The sequence below is a fragment of the Malurus melanocephalus genome, unplaced genomic scaffold, assembly GCF_030028575.1.
Source record: "Malurus melanocephalus ecotype Western Australia unplaced genomic scaffold, MMel_1.1 scaffold_31, whole genome shotgun sequence".
NCBI classification, from domain to species: domain Eukaryota; kingdom Metazoa; phylum Chordata; class Aves; order Passeriformes; family Maluridae; genus Malurus; species Malurus melanocephalus.
In genome coordinates this window covers 1,715,920-1,734,894 of record NW_026623263.1, presented here as the reverse complement: position 1 = coordinate 1,734,894, position 18,975 = coordinate 1,715,920, and positions in this window count along the sequence as shown.

Here is an 18,975-nt window from a genome sequence, read left to right as displayed (position 1 = left end):
GGCAAAATAAAACTAACCACATCTGAAAGCACAAACATTGAGGTTCTTTATTCTCCCAGACAAAATTAAATATTTCAGATTCAAAGATCCAAATAAATTAAAGCTTGTGCTCACAGAAGCACTTTTTATGACTCTGAGTGCCTCCATATAAACTTGTTAAAGAGTTGGGACATCATTTCAAGAATTAGTGCATTTTACTAGAAAAAAAAAAAAAAAAAAAAAAAAAAAAAGAAGGAAAGAATCACACCACACTCCCACCTCCAAAATAATTGTTATGTAAAGAATTAGTAAATTTTATCAAGAAAGATTTTGTCAGATTTGAGGTAAGGAATAAAGAACTCTCACTTCTCATGTGGCCCTTAAAGATGGCTTATTTTAACTTACAAACACTGAGGAATCCATGCTATGAAGCAGAAATTCTGCTTTGGCAAATCAATGTGTAAAAGAGACGAGAAAAGCTGCAGAACAAGACCTTGGAAATAAGAAAGTCATAGATTTTTTATGACCATATGGTTTATTTCATGTCCTCTGWAAGTCATTTAACAGATTTGAATTTCCTATTTCCAAAGAAAGAAAGACAGAAGGAAAGAACCCCTTAGTTATCTCCTCTTTTTCCAATTCCAGATGGGTATTTGACATTTTTAGAAAGAATACACCACACAACAGGAAAGAATACACCACACAACATTCAATTCAGTTTAATTTGAATATGTGCTTGTTAGATAATAATTCAAGCATAAACATCTACAAATGTTCATTAAGATGTCACTGATCAATGTTAACCTTCCAAAATAAAAATTAGTATTTCAAACCAGATAGGCTCCAAATCACATTAATACAAGAGAAACTTGATTGCCTTAGAGCTATCTTGGAGTTTATTATTTTTCAAATTATACCAGGCATGACTTTTGTGGACAGAGGGGTAAAAAATATGTGCAAAATAAATTATTGAAAACATCCCAATGAATAATGCATCTCTTGTTTCCTTATGAAAATTTCTAGATACACTCAGCCTCAAATCAATTCAAGTAAATGTGTGCTTTTTCTGCACACATGTAAAATAAGAACAGTAGTTTTTAAATAGATTATTACCCTTTACAAGTCTGTAATGGAAGGATATATATTTAAGTTTTAGAAAGTCCCCCATTAATTTGTTTGCCTATGAACAGCCATTCTGCATTTCATAATAAAGGAAGAAAAAGTTATGAACCGTTCAGGCATGGCGAAGTGGCAGTACTTGGAGGCACCAGGCAGAAAGGAAAGCTGGTGAAATTTCCTTCCTCAGCTCTACCTTGTTCTTGGATAATTAAATAAAATAGTACATAATTTTTATGAGCAATTGTGGAAATTGGCTTTAGCTTCAAAGAGTTAAGTATGAATCTGTAGACATATTTGACATCTCTTAGGCATCAGAAGGCACTTCAGCCAGTGAGACAGTGTTTTTGTAGTCAAGCACCTGTAGCACTGAAAGGTGAGAAGGGTGAAAGAGGCCTTATTTCATGTGTAATTAAATGTTGCTTTATTTCATGAAAGGCAGCAAGGACAATTTAGTGATAGACTCAGCAATGGTTTGGGTTGAGAGAGTCCAATTCCAGCCCCACTGTGAAGGACAGGGACACCTTCCAGTAGAATTCTGGCCTTGAACACTTCCAGAGTTGTGGAGTCCATAACTTCTCTGGGCAGCCATTCCAGGGTCTCTCCACCCTCCCAGGAAAAAAACATCTTCCTTAAATCTAATCTAAATCTAATCACCTTCAGCTTAAAGCCATTCCCCCTTGTGAAACATCCCTCTCCAGCTCTCTTGTAGGCTCCTTGAAAGCACTGACAGGCTGCTGTAAGAGCTTCCCAGAGCCTTCTCTTCTCCCCACCAAACAGCTCTCTGCTCGTAGGAGGTRTCCTTCAGCCTTCGCATCAGCTAGGGCCCTCCTCTGGGTTCATTCCAACAAATCTTTCTGGTGCTGGGGAGCACTGAGCTATTTATCCTCAAACATACTAATCATACAGACAGGGAACTAATCTGAGAAGTAGGAAACAAAATTTCCTCTCTTTAGAGACAGCCTGAATTGAAATTCAGCCTCACACAGCCGCAGTAAGGAGTCTGATCTTGGGGCTGTAGAGTAGTGCCTAAGACACAGATACTTATTTCCAAACTTTAGTTAGGTAGGATAGAAGCCAGACACCCAACTTCTTCCCACAGACAAACTTTGAGGTCCTTGTGTGCATGTCCATTAAAAGCTGCTCAAATACTTGGGCAGTTTTCTAAGCAAAACGATCCAATCAGGTACTCATGAATTCAGGTAGAGATGAACTGAAGCCTGGAGAATCATGTTTTCCCCCTCAGTTTTCAGTTTTTATTTATACATCTAAGCATTGACGCATAAAATAGGGATAAATATATGGAAATTATTAACATAAGGAGTTATGAAGGTACAGGAGGGAAAAATCCATCAGTCATTTTGATAGTAGTGAGAGGGTGATTCTAATAGACAAAAATGCTCTCTCTATAATGCAGAAGAATAGGTCCCAGTGGAAGAGAGACCAAAGGTCAAAGGCACAGCTCTTAAGTGCACAAAATGAGTGAATTACACACTTGGCTTCACTAATTAATATTCACTCAAAATTTCTACAATAATCTCTGCATACTTCTGCCTTTTAAAATCATCGTTGCTCTTCCCCAGTATGTCTGATGTACTGAGAAACCCAAATATTATACTCTGATCTAGTTTTGAACAGTTTCTTCAGCTCAAATTAGATTTTAGAAGGAAGAGTTTTACTTMCTTCTGAAATACATTTCATTCTTTTCATCCTGCAAATAGTTCCTAAATGAAGAACCACACTGGGGAATGACAAAAATTGTTATGATTTTCCKGGGCATTACAGGCTAAACAAGGAARGGATGCTTTTCAGTGGTGAGGAAAAGATTATTCCATCTTTGAGTTCCTAGTACAGTTTCTAGAGCTTGGAGAGTTGGTTYGGTGTGAATAAAGGCAGCCTTCCCTGAGGATGGAAACGAGTTTTTTTTTGCTCTGAGGCATGTCTTTCAGTTAAAGGCAGAAGAGAAGAAAAGAAGAAAGAAACTAACAATCAATTTCTGGGTATCAGCCAAGGAAAGATATGCCTGAATCCATTAGACTGAGAAGGTTTCATTGTGTAGCTGTTCTAAAAGATTAAGTGGAATGACTGACTTCAGACTAAAGAATCTGTATTAGAATTACAACATTCATTGATATGAGTGAGTGCCAACAGACTGCAGATTGTACTTTATAGGCCAGTATGGTATCTTGTCATGATGCAAAGGTGACTCAACAGGCCATCAGCCAGAGAACACTATTTAAATATTGCGCTCCGTACTGAGSAAGTCAAGTTGAACAAAATCAAAAGTGTATTTGAAAATCAAAATATGAAAAAAGGACTTTCTTTTGCTCAGAGACAGGGTCCAAGTTTAATGTGGCAGAGCACAGAAATCATAAATATTACTGCACTTTTTCATAGCCTAGAGTGACAATGGAAAAAATGCCCATAATCTCATCTGGCTGCTATAGAAAATATTTTGAAATTAGGCACAATTTTAGTATGATTTTCTCTCTGTCCTCTGACTGATACGAAAGTCAAAAAAACCTTCACATGTGAAGTTAAGACTTTTATATAATCTAAAATGTCCACCAGCTTCCATGGGAAGAGCAGAACTTTGCTTTGGAATTCTCATGTACCTTTCTTCACTGCTCCATATAAATTAAATGTAGTAAATGTGAGAGCAGCAAGACAGAACACTTTATATCTTCACTGTATTTCAATCCAGGGAAGAAATCACTGCTTATGATTCTCATTCAGAGAGCTAAGGTCAGATAGGACTGGGTCACCTCATCTGATTCAGTGTATCAGAGGATATTACATTTGAGGTCTTTCAATTTAAGTCACTCAACTCAGAAATCACTTCTGTGATGCTTCTTTTTTCATCAGCGAAGATCAGAACCACAGTATTCCAGCACCATCTCACCAATAATGCATACAGAGGCAAATAGCCACTGGCCTTCTTGTATTTAAATGATGAGAAATTTCGTTTGCATTTAATGAAGCAATGAAGAATTATCCCAGGAGTTCATATAAAGATATTTGTCTTTGAATTTCCCCACATCTCACAGTTAGAGATGGGGCACATTTCAATCCTATTCCCTGTCTCTGGATTCAGGACATTGTGACTGCATATGTGAAACTGTATTTTGCTTCCCTACTTTACCAAATTATATAGGTGATTATTACCACTATTTACTCTTCCAACCCTTTGAAATAATCTCAGAATGAGATTATTCCAGGCCACAGATAGAAATAGGATAAAGAAATACCACATTTTCAACAATGATACCCCCAATATTTTTTGAGATCCACCAGTCAGTTTGTAATATTATCTATATTTGATAGAACAATAACAGAACAATAATATTTTTAATTAAGATTCTAGTTAATAATTAATTAACCTTCACAGAGACTTACTTGTTACATCCATGTGCTTATTTTTAATAAGTAACTTATAGCCTCCTCAAAAAAAAATGTCATGCTTGGCAAGATATATTTTCAAGAAATTAGAATTATGGAGATAATTGTATTCTTTGTCATCTGAACACTGTAGCAGCTTCTGTGTTATTTTGCCTCAAACTAGGAGAACTGCAACTGGTTTATAAAGGTATTTAAATTGTTAATATATTCTCCTCAAACACTAATATAAGGCCTTATACTCTTCCGTAGTGATTTCCATATCAAAAAGCCAGACRGGTTTCCAGACCTGGTAGTATAAAGTTACAAATCAGTTTAGGCAGAAATCCTCTAGTCACTGGGATATCACTCACTGAGTGTACAGAGAACAGTGATTTTAATTTAAAGCAGAGATATTTGCTATATATGGTGTTGCCTTTTATATAAGCTAATATAATACATGAAAATGAGCATCACTGATCACTCAGCTTTCCTTTCTAATGCACAGGTCTGCCTCACCCTCCTTGTCCTTGTATTACAGGATCACGTCTTAAAGGTTATTCTTCCAGAAGCATCCATCCCTTCTAAAATCAAATACAAGTGTAAAGAAAGAGAAGAGAGGAAATTAATACACCTTTTCCTGAAACAGAAGGCCTGGGTTCCTAAAGATAAACAATGAACTTCACAAAACAGATACATGTGAATGTCTCCACTTCAATGCAGCAGTGCTCTTGCCTTCCCTGCTAGGAAGATGATCACAGATCTTTCTCTTAGGGCCAGTGGTCATGTTATTGTGTTCCTGTGCTCCAAAGCAGAGCTTATCTCCACCACGTAAAACAGACACTTCAGCACAGCAGTTTGGGGAGAAGGTGCTAACATGTGGTGCTGTTTGGGTCTATAACTGCATTCATTTATGGAGAAAATACTATGGGGAAACTGAGGTAAACTGATCAAAATGGGACATGCTATTCCTTTCTCCCATGTTCAGGTTTAAAAAGAACTGATGATTTTTGGCCTAAGAAGAAGCCATTCCTGTGATATAACTATTCTAGTGATTAAAATAGAAATAAATTTTTGAGCTAATGGAAGAGAATCTTCAACAAATAAGAGCATCAGAGGATTTCTCATAAACTTTATGAATTTTACAGCATTTTGTGGCAGATACAATTCAGATACCATATGCTATGCACAGTAATTAGGAAATAAAAGCCCAACGTTTTTAGATCAGTAGGCAAAAAATGCCAAAAATATCTCTTTGCACTGAGACAGTAAGAATCACAAAAGACAATAATGATTATGAGTCATTGCTGAAATATCCCTGCCTCTGTGAAAGCCAGATAGGGACAGGATGGATGAAAGTCACTAGTCAGCATAGTRTGAGGGAAGCCCACACCAAGATAAAACTATTCCAAAACACAAATTCTGTGAAATGCATAAGGAGAAGCCTGAGTCTTTTGCAATACTTGACAGAAATAATCCTACTTAGCTTATGAAATCTGCAGTACTCTAGCTGTAAAAATTCTTTTGGTTCTGTAGAGAGACAGTGACTTAAAGAAGATAAACTAAAACAGAAACTCATTTCCATCTCCTTGCAAAACTAGTGGCATATGTGCTACTCTCAGACTATGTGAAAGTGTAAATAAATTCTACATTCTACAGGCATCTTTTGTTTTTGATTAAAAAATATAGCAAGTTTGTCTCTTAAGAGACAGAATAGTATTGGTTTGAACTTCTAGTAGAATGGCTCGAGCGACAGCATTGTGCTATGTTGCTGACATTTGTTTTCTTCTGCTTTCTTCTTCTGTGAGCTTGATTTTGAAARAATATTTCATGGCAAGTGGTATTAGATGAAATATTTATTGTCTTGCTAAAACACAGCACACTACCTGATTTTTTTTCTCTTAGGGCAGTGTCCCTTGTAGGTAGTCTGATTGACAGAATCTAGAGCAATGTCTAGGAGATTTTGATTTGATGGTCCTTAAAGATGAAGGGAARAGCCTCTAGTTTCAATGTTAATTTAGTTTCTTATTGAGCACTTTCTCATTAATTCTGCATTGTGAAGAAAGTCAAAACACATGTAGAAGTGAACTCTGCATAACAGACACTGAAGATATGATTCCTTTTCCATTTGAAAATTTTATTACTGTAAATCAGGTTCAAAGCACCTGAAAGGAACCTGAGGAACATAAGGAACCTGAAAGCACCAAGTCTGCGGGATGTGATGAGGTTCATCCACAGGTCCTGAGGGAGCTGGCAAAGTTGGCAAGCCACTATCCGTAAATTTTGAAAAATTGTGGCAGTCAGGTGAAGTTCATGATGACTGGCAAAAGGCAATTATAAACCATGCTTTAAAGGAAGAAAGTGGAAAACCCAGGGAACTGCAGACCAGTCAGTTTCACCTCTGCCCGGCAACATCCTGGAGCAGATTCTCATGGAAACTATGCTAAGGGCCATGGAAACAAAGGGGTGATTGGTAACAGCTGACATGGTTTCACTAAGGGCAGATCATGCCTGACAGATCTGGTGACATTCTACCACATGGCCACAGCTTTGGTGGACAGAGCAGAGCTGCTGACATCCCCTACCTGGACTGATGCAATGTGTTTGACACTGTCCCACACACCATCCCTGTCTCTAAATCAGAGRGATTTGAGGGATGRACACKGGGTGGATAAAGAACTGGCTGCATGGCCACCCACAAAGAGTTGTGGTCAAGGGCTCGTGGTCCCTGTGGAGAGCAGTGGTGAGTGGTGTCCCTCAGGGGTCAGTGCTGGGGCCGATACTGCTCAGRGACATGGACAGTGGGATCAAGGGCACCCTCAGCAAGTTCACTGACATCACCAGGTTGTGTGGGGCAGTCGACATGCCGGAGGGAAGAGATGGCATCCAGAGGGACCTGGAGAGGCTCCACAGATGGGCCAGTGCCAGCCTCATGGAGGGCAACAATGAGAAGTGCAAGGCCCTACACTGGGTCATGGCAATCCCAGACACACCAACAGCTTGGGCAGAGAAGAGATTGAGTACAGCCCTGTGGAGAAAGATCTGGGGGTGATGGTTCAAGGAAAACTCAACAAGAGCTGGCAGTATGTGATTGCAGCCCAGAAACCAAATTTTGTCAAAAGGGATGATCAGAGAACTTGAACATTTCCCCTACAAAGACAGGCTGAGAAATTTGTGACTGTTGAGGCTGGAGAAGAAAAGGTTGCATGGAGACCTCAGAGCAACATTCCAGTATCTGAAGGGAGGATACAGAGAAGATGGAGATGGATCCCTCATCAGGAACTGCAACAGTAGGACAAGGAATAATGAGTACAAATTGAAAGAGGGATATGCTAGGGTGGATATTAGGAGGGAATTCTTTATTGTGGGGGTGATAAGATGGTGGAGCAGGTTGTCCAGGGAGGTCATGGATGCCCAAACCCTGGCAGTGTTCAGGACCAGGCTGGGTAAGGCCTTGAGCCCTAACCTGGGTTAGGGGGAGGTGTCCCTGCCCATGGCAGACAGGGTTGGGACTGGATGTTTTTATGGTCTCTTCCAGCCCTTAATATTCTGATTCTATGTAACGCCAAAAATCAGGCCTGTATGCTGGGAGATTTATAAGCAGACATCCATGACTGTTTATGCACACATTCTCATACTAAAAAGGCTCTTGCTGTTAGAAAAAGAAAATCATAAATCATAAATTGTTTCAGTCTTATTGCAGTGGAAATTAAAATGGTCGTGGTGGAACAGATGAGCAGCCTGAATGGGTGTGTCTAGCTTCCAAATTCTGAAATCAGAATTTTCTAGTTACCTGGCAATTGACTCATATTTGATGACAAAGTATTTTGTAAAAGTAAGGAATAATGGCTCTATATATTCGAAGCCTGCAAAGGTAACAAAGTGAAATTCTTCACACATTACTCTGGATGAAGTTGCTCKTGGAAGAAAATCTTGTTGACCCTAGGAATCTGTGTACCCTTTAGTGAGGTTAGAGAGGAAAAGCTATGGAAAGAATATGCAGGAGAATCTGTCATTGATGTATTGCCTTACAGAAATGATTAATCCATTCTGATTTCCAGTTATATCTCTTAGATTCTGCAACACAATACAGCAATTCAAACCAAAAGTTTAAAGGTTACTACTAAGGAAATTCTCAGTAGATTGTCCTGAATATATTCCTTTCATTCCCTAAAGAAATGGACCCCTAAAAAAGGAATTTCAGGAGATCGCCATATCTTTCACCCTGAACAAAAGTATTTCTACATAAGAGGCATAACATACATATCTGGCCTAATTTTTTAGAGTAGTCATAATTCCTYACCTAATTCCCTCTGAAGAGTTAGAAGGGTGTTTCCAATATGTAATAAAAAAATCCTTCTTTATGATAAGACAAGTTCAAATTGCAAGAGGGGTCACTGGTTGCACTGATTTCTGTAAGATCAGTGGTTTGTATTATGCTCCAAGTGAGAAATTACAACGGGGTCATTGACACACCCTGAAAAACAGGAACTTTGTCGTGTGGTCCATGTAGGTGGTAATACAGATTAATCAGGTAATAACAAAACTGAACTGTCCCAGTCACTTACTTCCCTGATTTGATTCCAGACAGAGCCATATGAAACTTCCATTGCTTTCCCGGCACTCTAATCCAATCACCATTTTATAGCGTCTCTAACACATATATCCCCAGGCACTCCACATAAAAACATAATTAAAACAAACATTACACTGGATAAGCTTTCAGAAACAAAGTATTCTTTTACTGTCAGTTCCTTCTAGTGGAGAGAAATGCAATGATATATATTCAAAGGATTTACTGTGAAAATGAAACCAGGAAACATTTATAAGACATAAATCAAATGAGCATGACGTACAAATAGGCTGATACTCAGCATTCACCATGGGGCAAAGACACTGCTGAATTTGATACATTGAAAATATTTACATATAAATTTCTGAAGAAATTGACAGCCAACACAGCTGAATAAAAGTAAGAACTACAGCATGTAGAATAAGATTAGCTTACCTTAAAATGAATCCTGCACTGTTCTTCATAATTTGGGAAAAAGAGCTAGGGCAAAATCAGACCCAGACTAAGAGAGATGCTCATCCATTTAGGTCTTTATTTAATAGGTTTGTATRGTGGCAATATACCTTCTCCAAAATTGCATTAACGTATGTGAAGAAAAGTAGATTTGAAACAAACAGCAGAACTCTGTGCCCTTAACCAATATTCTGTGTATTTACAGAACCATTTCTTTTAATCCAATAATTTTGGTTTTAGAAGCCTAGTGAACACACTCTATAGAGGCTGAGAAAACAGAGTTATCCTGCATTCTGAATGTTCTGTCTTAAATCTGTACAACTTCAAAATCTCTCAAGACAGAACTTTTTGAGGGGTGCTTTTTCCTCTATTCATTCTAAAAAAGGTTCCCAGGTTATTGAAGAGCTCTTGACTCTCCATCTTACATAATGTCTTTATCCCTTTACCCTTCCTCTTACACTACAAAAATAGATCTCTCTATTGAAAAGAGGAATTTGTAATTTTAAAGGTGGTTAGGTTGGAGTATTCTAAAATGGCTTTGAAATTGGGACACACATCTTGATAAAATTAGGACTACCCTATCAAACCGATTTAAAGCTTAGGTTCATCATAAAGGAATTCTGTATAGGTGTAAATCAAATAATAAACTAGTCCCAAGCACATGTTGCATAAAAGGTAGGTACATTAACTTGTGTAAGTCAAAATGGCTGCTGTCTATCTCCACTATATAAACAGAAAAAACCCTTAGATTTTCACTGTTGTTCTGAAATGGATAAACTACACTTGAAGAAACATAGGATATCAGTATAATTTTGTTGTCAAATGTCTGGATCCCTTGCAAGTGACCCAATACCCATTAGAAAAGARTAAAAATACAAGAAGAAACAAAAAGTGAGAACTGCAATGTAAGAAAATGTGTAAAGAATAAACAACACACCAAAACACAATGGAAAAATTATTCATCTCTTTGAGAATGAAAGACTCCAGCCTTTTCTGAACTTTCATTTTATCTCTTTCTGAATACTATCTTCACTTACTTGCATCCCCATACCTTCAAAACATGCTGGCATGTGCAAGGGGCAGTCACACCTGGTCAAAAGCATTTGAATTATTACTTTGTAAGACTGATACACTCATGGCTTTCAGTTTGAACTATATAATTACCTTGCAGTCTTCAAAACAAAATAATAGCATTAATCGGTTATGACAACTTCCTTAGATCCTGAAACACTTCTAGAATTTGCTTAAAAGAGAGTCTTAGAAGCACAAGAAAAATTTCAGCACAGTGATGTTTTTAAAAACTGGATTGTTTCACTTCCAAACCTCATAAAAGTCAGCACAACTTTAACTAGTTGTATAGCAATGARATAACCAGCATATAGTGGAAGTTTTACTGTAGACTTGGCAGACTTCCCAGAAAATATTGAATCATGAAAGGTCTAACATTTATTTAAAAGCAGAATTCAGAGTTCACCTCYAAGCTGGCCCCTTCTATGCACACAGCACTGGAAACAAAAGCTGTTCAGAGTTCAATTATTTAAGGTCTATTTGCTTGAGTAACTCTATCTTTCTTGCTCATAATAAGGAAACTCTTCACCTTCTCTCAAAAATACTCTTAAGTATCATGGAAATAGGTACGGATGAGGAATAGCAAAGGCAACATTTCAGATTAGTGGTGGACTTGTGAAGCTCAAGATCTTCTGAGTGATTCAGTAAACAAGGACAGCAGCGTGATCACCTATCTAGGAGCAGTGGAGATTTAATAGCAGAATATGCAGGAAGAAAACATGGYTGTTCCAATTGTCAGGAGGTGTTTTCTCTCCCTGTGGTAGAATTAATGAAAAGCATTTTTGGTACTGAAATCATCTAGGAAGATTTCTCTCCCATTTCCCTTTGGGGTTTATATTCCAGGAGTCCTCATTTCTACTCTTTTGGTTTAGCTTGCCTGACGTTTGGTTAGCATCTGTGTTCTGTCGGTACTAAAATATAAATTAAAATACCACAAGCACCAGACATCTGATAGTATGAGCCATAGCAGAAGCCATAAAACAATATTTCAAGTTCAAATGGAAAAATGAATAATTCAATGTAAGGCAATTAYGAAGCCTGCCTGGAGATCTACATCTGATAGAACAGAGTGTACAGACCAATGATTGTTTATTTCTTTACTAACATGGTCAGATAGGGCTATTAACTTATGATGACTGTGAGAATGTTTGTTAATGTTTTGTTTCTTTTCTGGTCTTCTTTTCAGTCAYAGGATCAACCTGAAGGAAGTAATTTGTACAGGGTTTATTATGCCTACTTAAAAACTGGAGATGTTTAGTTGCCTTGTTCTCATGGATTTTGTAAATGTTATTTTACAGTCATTTCTTCTGCCATCRCTGCTGTATCCAATTTGATTCAGACTGTCCATTTGTTAAAAAAAAAAACCACATTTGTCATAACAAACATGCTTGTAGATATGATTTAACATTTCCTGGAGAGAAGAACCAGAACAGATTAATTGGAGTTACTGGAAATCTTCAGATTCTGAACCTCCAGCTTTTCAAAATGCAACACCTGGCAAAGCTGCTATTGTAGGGCAGAAAACACTTTTATAGAATTTATTGTAATTATTAATATTCATGTAATTTAAATGATATTTTTCTAATGATGTTGTTTCAGACAATTTTGCATCTTTTCTGGCTTCCTATCTAGAAAGTTAGTCAGCACAAAGAATTTGACATAAAAAATGTCAAACCAGCATCTTTCTCAGTGAATATTGAATGGGCACCTGAAACTGTGTAACAAAAYTAATTATTCTTGTTTTTCCCTTACATTGATAAAGGTAATTTTCCAGCAGAGCAGTGGCTGCAGGGTTCTGCTCTTTCTTGTATCCTTAGCAACACATCCTGTTCCCTGTTTCAGACAGTTCAGTGTAATACAGATGCACCAGGTCCTTTCTGCAGGGGTATTTATCACCAGTTCTCATCACCCAGCGTGCAATTGCAGAGAGCAGTTAACGGGTTCATCAGCACAATAGAAATATTTGTCATTTACAAGGTCATTTGTCATTTACAAGCTGGTGTTGTAACCTCAGCACACCTTGCTTAGAGCCACGGGTCAACATGAAATCCACAATAAAACTGGTTCTCTGGGTCTTGTCTCTGATACAGACAACTTCATTRTGGACTACAGTTTAGTCTGTATTTAAAATGTCAAATAGATTTAAAAATTACTGCTTTACTGGTTTCATTTTGACATTTTGCAAGTTATAGGGGAAAGTAATTTACAAAACCCAGGATCAGTCACAAAAACATGAGCAAGAGAGACCTACCATTTGCTTCCAGGAAAATATGGGAGATTAGTATCTCATTCATATTAAATTTATATGAATATGCAGAATGCAAAAGGGGAGTAGTATTGATTTAAAYGATACTAAAAATATTAGATATTTTTTCACTGCTTCATAATCTAAAGAGCTGTCACTTTCAGTGAGAAAATTCCATCATTATCTCAAGTGAAGAAAAAGTAATTTATTTTTAATTTTATCTCAGGCAAAATCTGACTGATATTCTTTGCAGAGTAATAAAACCAAATATGGAAACTTGCAGGGTACTGTTATAGGTGATATTGCTAGCCCATGAAATCAAGATGAAAACCTGTGTATTATATTAAGAGGCAAGAGTTGAAAGGGCAAAGTTTTATTTTCTTGATATGGTCAATTTCAGGCAAATTTTGGGGTTTTTTATATCTAAAATATTTAGAAAAAAAAGTAAGGTAATTGCACTGGGTTTTTCATCTTGTAACAGTAAAACTATAGCAAAACTTACCTTCCTTCATTAACATGTTTTTTTGCGTGTTTATGCTTTTCAAATTTTGCCCTATCTCACAGCTCTTCATCAGGGCAATCAGTGGTACACCTTCTCAGAGGAAAATCACCTCTGAGTATCACACATGGTTGCCATTTAGRGATGTGTTCTTTAGAAAGATGGGAGAAAAAGCTTTGAAGATTCTTGCATTTTTCTTCCCACACTGCTAGACTGCCATGAATCACACCTATCTTTCTACAGAGGATCAGAATGAAGCCCTACCATGACAGTCAATTGTAATTCTCTGAAGCTGAAGAACTACRGGGAACATCTCCTTACTGCAGAGCTTGCTCACTTTTTCTGATTTTTCAGCTTGTTCCATTTCTGATAAAAAGCAAAAGCTAGAACTCYTGTGTTTCAGATTATGGAACCATCTCACAAACCTACTGTTTGAGTGAGCAAAATAACTCTGACCACCCTAATTAGAAACTTGTGTCGACTAATGTTGCGTAGTTATCCAGTCACGGTTAATTCGCTTGTGGATCTCTGAAGATGCTGTCATGGCCAAAAGACAAACCACACCTGATTTTGAAAACAGTTGTTTTTTGGTACATTCTGTAGTTATTAGTTCAGAYCAGCCACGTAGCTCAGAAATTCTTTGACTACTCTAGTGATTAATCATGCTGACTCCCAAAATAAGCTAACTCAAAAAGCCATATTTGAATAGAAATCCATGTCCTTTCATTTCTGGAAACCAATTTCCACTGTAATTCTCCCCAAAAATCAAAAACATCTTTGCAAAACAAAAACAAAACCTGAACAAACCCACAAAAAATCCCCACAGATAAAGAGAGTAAAAAGCCATAGAACAGTATTTTGGATCTTAATTGCATTTTTGAATATTCTGGCTGCTTCCAGAAGCTCTTTCGCCCCCCCACAGATTCATCTCTGGTCACATGAAACAGAATCAGACAGACTTAACACAGAAGATCTSCTGTCTGTGAGTCAAAAACATTCTGTCAGATGGACTGATGCCCTCATCAGTTTTCTGACCTGTTCTTTCAAAAAATTTCTTCCTCCCTAGTCTTGTAATAGGATCCAACATTCCCATGAAAGCTGACAATAGTGACCTCTCCTATCTGTGAATAATCTGACTTTCTTCTTATTTCTATTTCTTCTTATTGTTGCCATCCCTGTTGTCTGAAATCCTCAAAATTATATACAATACTTTCAAAGTTGGTACTGATACTTCCTTATCAATATGAATTAACAGAGATCCTTCATAAAATATAATTGCCCTTAAAAGAGGGATTCCGATTATCTGATCCTGACATATTCAAGTTCAATAAGTCATTTAAACTTTATGGCATGCTTGAAGCATAGCTTTTTAGATACAGATACAAGAAAATTCATGTCATAAACAAAATTAAGAAAATAAAGGGAAAAGGCCAGAGATCAAATATAATAAAGATGATAGWACCTTTCAGTGAAATAGTGTTACAATGCATTCCTTCTTTGAATGATGCTCTTTAATTGCAATCCATTTCCCCATGGAAGAAAATCCAAACTAAGAGCATACAATGAAATTCTTGCTAGATTAAGTACCTTCAACAGGAAAACAATTCTGCCATTGCATAGACTTCAGTTAGAGGAAGAATAAACACATTAATTATCCCAAATGCATTACATCATTAAACAAGTTAACATGCATGCATACTTGATGAAGCAGAAAGGGAATATACAGAAACATTTCCACGAAAAAGCAAACTGAGATAATTAATACCTTGGTGAAAGAGTCAGAYAGCTTTACAATGAATCTTGAAAACTCTATTTAAGAAGTTCATTATATTCAAATGAAGTCTACTGATCAGTCAGCTCTTCTGTCCTTTCTAGATAAAGTTGAAAAATGTGCATGATTGATTAAGTATAGCTAAGAAAGATGGTAGAAAGGAACATCCATTAAAAGAGAGCAATGAAAAGACACAGATAGCTTTTCCAAATGCTCTTTGTTCACAGTGGATTAAATGCACCTCACCTTCTGAGGCAGAAGCCAGAATACAGTATTACAAAATACAAATGCTTTATGTTTTTAGAAAGATGGGGTGGGGGGCTTGCCTCTTCTGAAAAGCTTTTTGCCAAAAGAACAGGCAAGCTGTGTACTTAGAGAGGCTTTTCTGTGTAATTACGTTCCGGATGTTCTATTGACAATTATCCACTAGAGACTGAATTTAGGGAAGAAGCATCTCTGACACACTATTTGTTATGGCTGCTGGTGTAGCAGTCTAAACTCAGGACAGAAGAGAAAAACAGACTCCAGAGCCTTGTTTCACCCCATGACAGCAAATCTTGCCACCTTAGGATTCTGTGCTACATTGGAYAGACTACATTTGTTGTAGTGGCAGACTACAACAAAGAGCTGACTACAACAAAAAGCTAACCTCAAGGTAGTCCATAACCCTAGGCCATTAAAAACTGATCAAAAATTTTGAATCATGCTAATTCTTACATTACTTTTGTATATTGCAAYTGTCAAACACTATTTACCTTCTTCAAATGACTTCTCAGTCACCCAAAAATAATCACRTAAGAACTAAAAGAATATCTGACAATCAAACAGATTAATGTGTCCCACACACAGTAAGTTCAGAGAACACTGTGTTTGATCAGACCTGTATATCAGCCATTATACAACTACAATGTATTCAAGTCAAATAACAAAGGATAAAACTAACAAGCGATGCAAACCCTCCTGCTGATATAAGCTGTAAATATATTTTTTGTTTTAAATACATCTACATGTTGTAATGGGGGATCCGGGGAAAAATGCCACATAATATTCATTACTCCAACTTTCACAAGCCATGGAAATATCTAAAACTTTGCACTGCATGTTTTTCTTGTCATTACCTCTCACAGGATAACAGGCTGCTATTGGAACATTAGAGAGCATCAGCTTATACCTGAAGATTTAGGTGTCTTACTGCAATTGACTATTTGGTGAATTAGCATTCAGCTCTTAAAGATGCATTTTAGGCTTTCTGCAGATAAGAGAAAAAAGGTCTCGTAGTTGTAATGGTAAAAAGAATAGCTAACATGTTTGTGTGATCATTGTGGAAAAAATAAGTAGTAACAAATACTAGTTAGAAATATAATGTTTTTTGGGTCATATAGAATGGTATTTCCATTGGGAGRGTGTTAATTCTTCTGTAGAGTTCACTGGGGAATATCCTAAAGGAGCAAGTTGTTCTGATATTTCCYCAAGGAATCAAATTTATTGTGAATTATTTCAAAGAATCAATTAGTACCAAGGGAACAAATCAGMTGATTTAAGGAGCCAACAGCAAAATAAGATGTAATATTTACTTAACGAAGACTGCAGAAAGAAAATCTTAAACAGTAATGACTAATTGTTCATTATTCATTTCCTGCTATAGTGGCAATATATCACAGGCAAGACAATGGATATGTATGATGTGCTATGGGCAGATTTCCTAAAAAWTTGTAATTTTTGCAGAATTCTAAGAAAAATTATTGTATTTTGCATTTCCAAAACAGCATGAAAGACAACACATTCATCTTTCATCCATGTAGCATGGAAGTATAGGTATCTGAAGTAAGGATATGCAGACTGGGGTTCTGGAATTGGCCTTTACTGTTGTGGGTTAAAATTCTTCTCCTTTTGTTCCCTTTCTTTGGGAATTTTTTTCTTTCCCATTTGTTGTTGGGATACACTAATTGCCAGATCAACCTTTGGATGGCTGGGTGATTAATGAAGACAATGATATCTATGCCCCACCTTAACAATCTTGCCAAGCGCTCGGAGAGAGTGTTTTTGTATGGTGGAATTTGCAGTTGTTTTCGCTGCTTTGCTGAGAAAGAGGTCTGCTCGCTGGCTGCTACAGAGAAAGCTGGCCTGCCTTCTTTTCTGCGGAGACCAGCATCTCTGCTCATTGGATTCCTGCTTACTGCACCGCGGTTTTCTCTCCTGTGCCTTGCCGGGGATCCCAGCTTCAGGGGTGAACTCTGCTCCATCCTGTTTCGCAGCCGCGGGATTTCTGCTCGTCTCTTTGCTGTCCTGGGTTTCTTGCTRTCCAGAGGAACACCAAGATCGGYGTTTCCGCTGTGAGTTTTGCAGAGAAACTTTTCTCCATCCACCTCTGCCATTTTGTGTCAATCATTGGCGASACGGGAGAGCTGAGCCAGCCGGGACCCACAGCACAGCGCCCCCTGCAGCCGTCGGGGAATCATCGCACCCGCCCTGCCCGGCCGGGAGCCAACAGCGCCCCTGCCGGCTGGGATGGTAACTGCACCAAAGGGGAGGCTGTGTCTCTGTGAGGCTGTCACTGGGTTTGGGATTGGGCTGGTTGTTGCTATTGTTATTATTACTTGTTTCACCTTGTTATACATATTAGTAAAAACCAAGTGCCACGACTGGACACCTTTTGAACATTTCCAGAGATGGTAACTCTACCATCTCCCCAGGCAACTTATTCCAGTGCCTAACCACTCTTTCAGTGAAATTCTTTTTCTACTATCTAATCTGAACCTCCCCTAATGCAAATTCAGGCCATTTCTTCTCATCCTTTCCCTTGAGAAATGGTGAAAGACACTGACTCCCACCTTGCCACAGCCTCCTTTCAGGCAGTTGTAGAGAGCAAGGGGGTCCCTCCAACCCTCCTTGAGATAAACAAACCAAGATCCCTCAGATGTTCCTGTTAAGATGTGTTTTATAGACCCTTCACCAGCATCATTGCCCTTCTCTGGAAATAGTCCAGCATCTTGATRTCCTTCTTGAAGTGAGGGTCCCAAAACCGAACGCAAGGTTTGAGGTGTGGTCTCACCAGTGCCCAGTACAGGGGACAATCCCTGCCCTGGCCCTGCTGGCCACACCATYGCTGATCCAGGCCAGGATGCCATTGKCCTTCTTGGCCACCTGGGCACACCCTGGCTCATGTTCAGCCGCTGTCACCAGCGCCCCCAGGTCCTTTTCCCCTGGGCAGCTTTCCAGCCACTCTGCCCCAGCCTGTGGCACTGCCTGGGGTTGTTGTGACSCCAGGGCAGGACCCGGCCCTGGCCCTTGTTGAACCTCACACCCTTGGCCTTGGCCCATGATCCAGCCTGGCCAGATCCCTCTGCAGAGSCTTCCTGCCCTCCAGCAGATCRGCACTCACACCCAGCTTGGAGTCATTTATGAATTGACTGAAGGTGAACTTGATTCCCACATCCAGATCATTGATATAGTTATTAAACAGGACTGGCTCCAGTACTGAGCCCTTGGCAACCTCACAAGTGACCGGCCACCAGCTGCACTTAGTTCCATTCACCAACACAAACCTATTGATCTGTGTTCATAAGCAAACTATGCAACCTCAAATTTGAAGATAAAGAAACCTGTCTACGTATTTGCTTTTATTATACAATTGTGCACTATGACAATAGTCACACAAGTAACCTCAGTGACTTATGACCRGTCTGGAAGACAATAAATGTCTACTTTACGTTTTGTTAGTCAAACATAAAGTAATAAAACTTCACTCAATTTTCTCCCTCCTTACTCATAATATGGCCTGTGTTCATGCTGATACAGCMACTTGAGTATTCTAAAAAAAATCATGTATTATAGAGGAAAGAAAACTGTCAACCAATTGTGGTAAAGCAAGTTGAGATCTAAAGAGATGGGGAGCA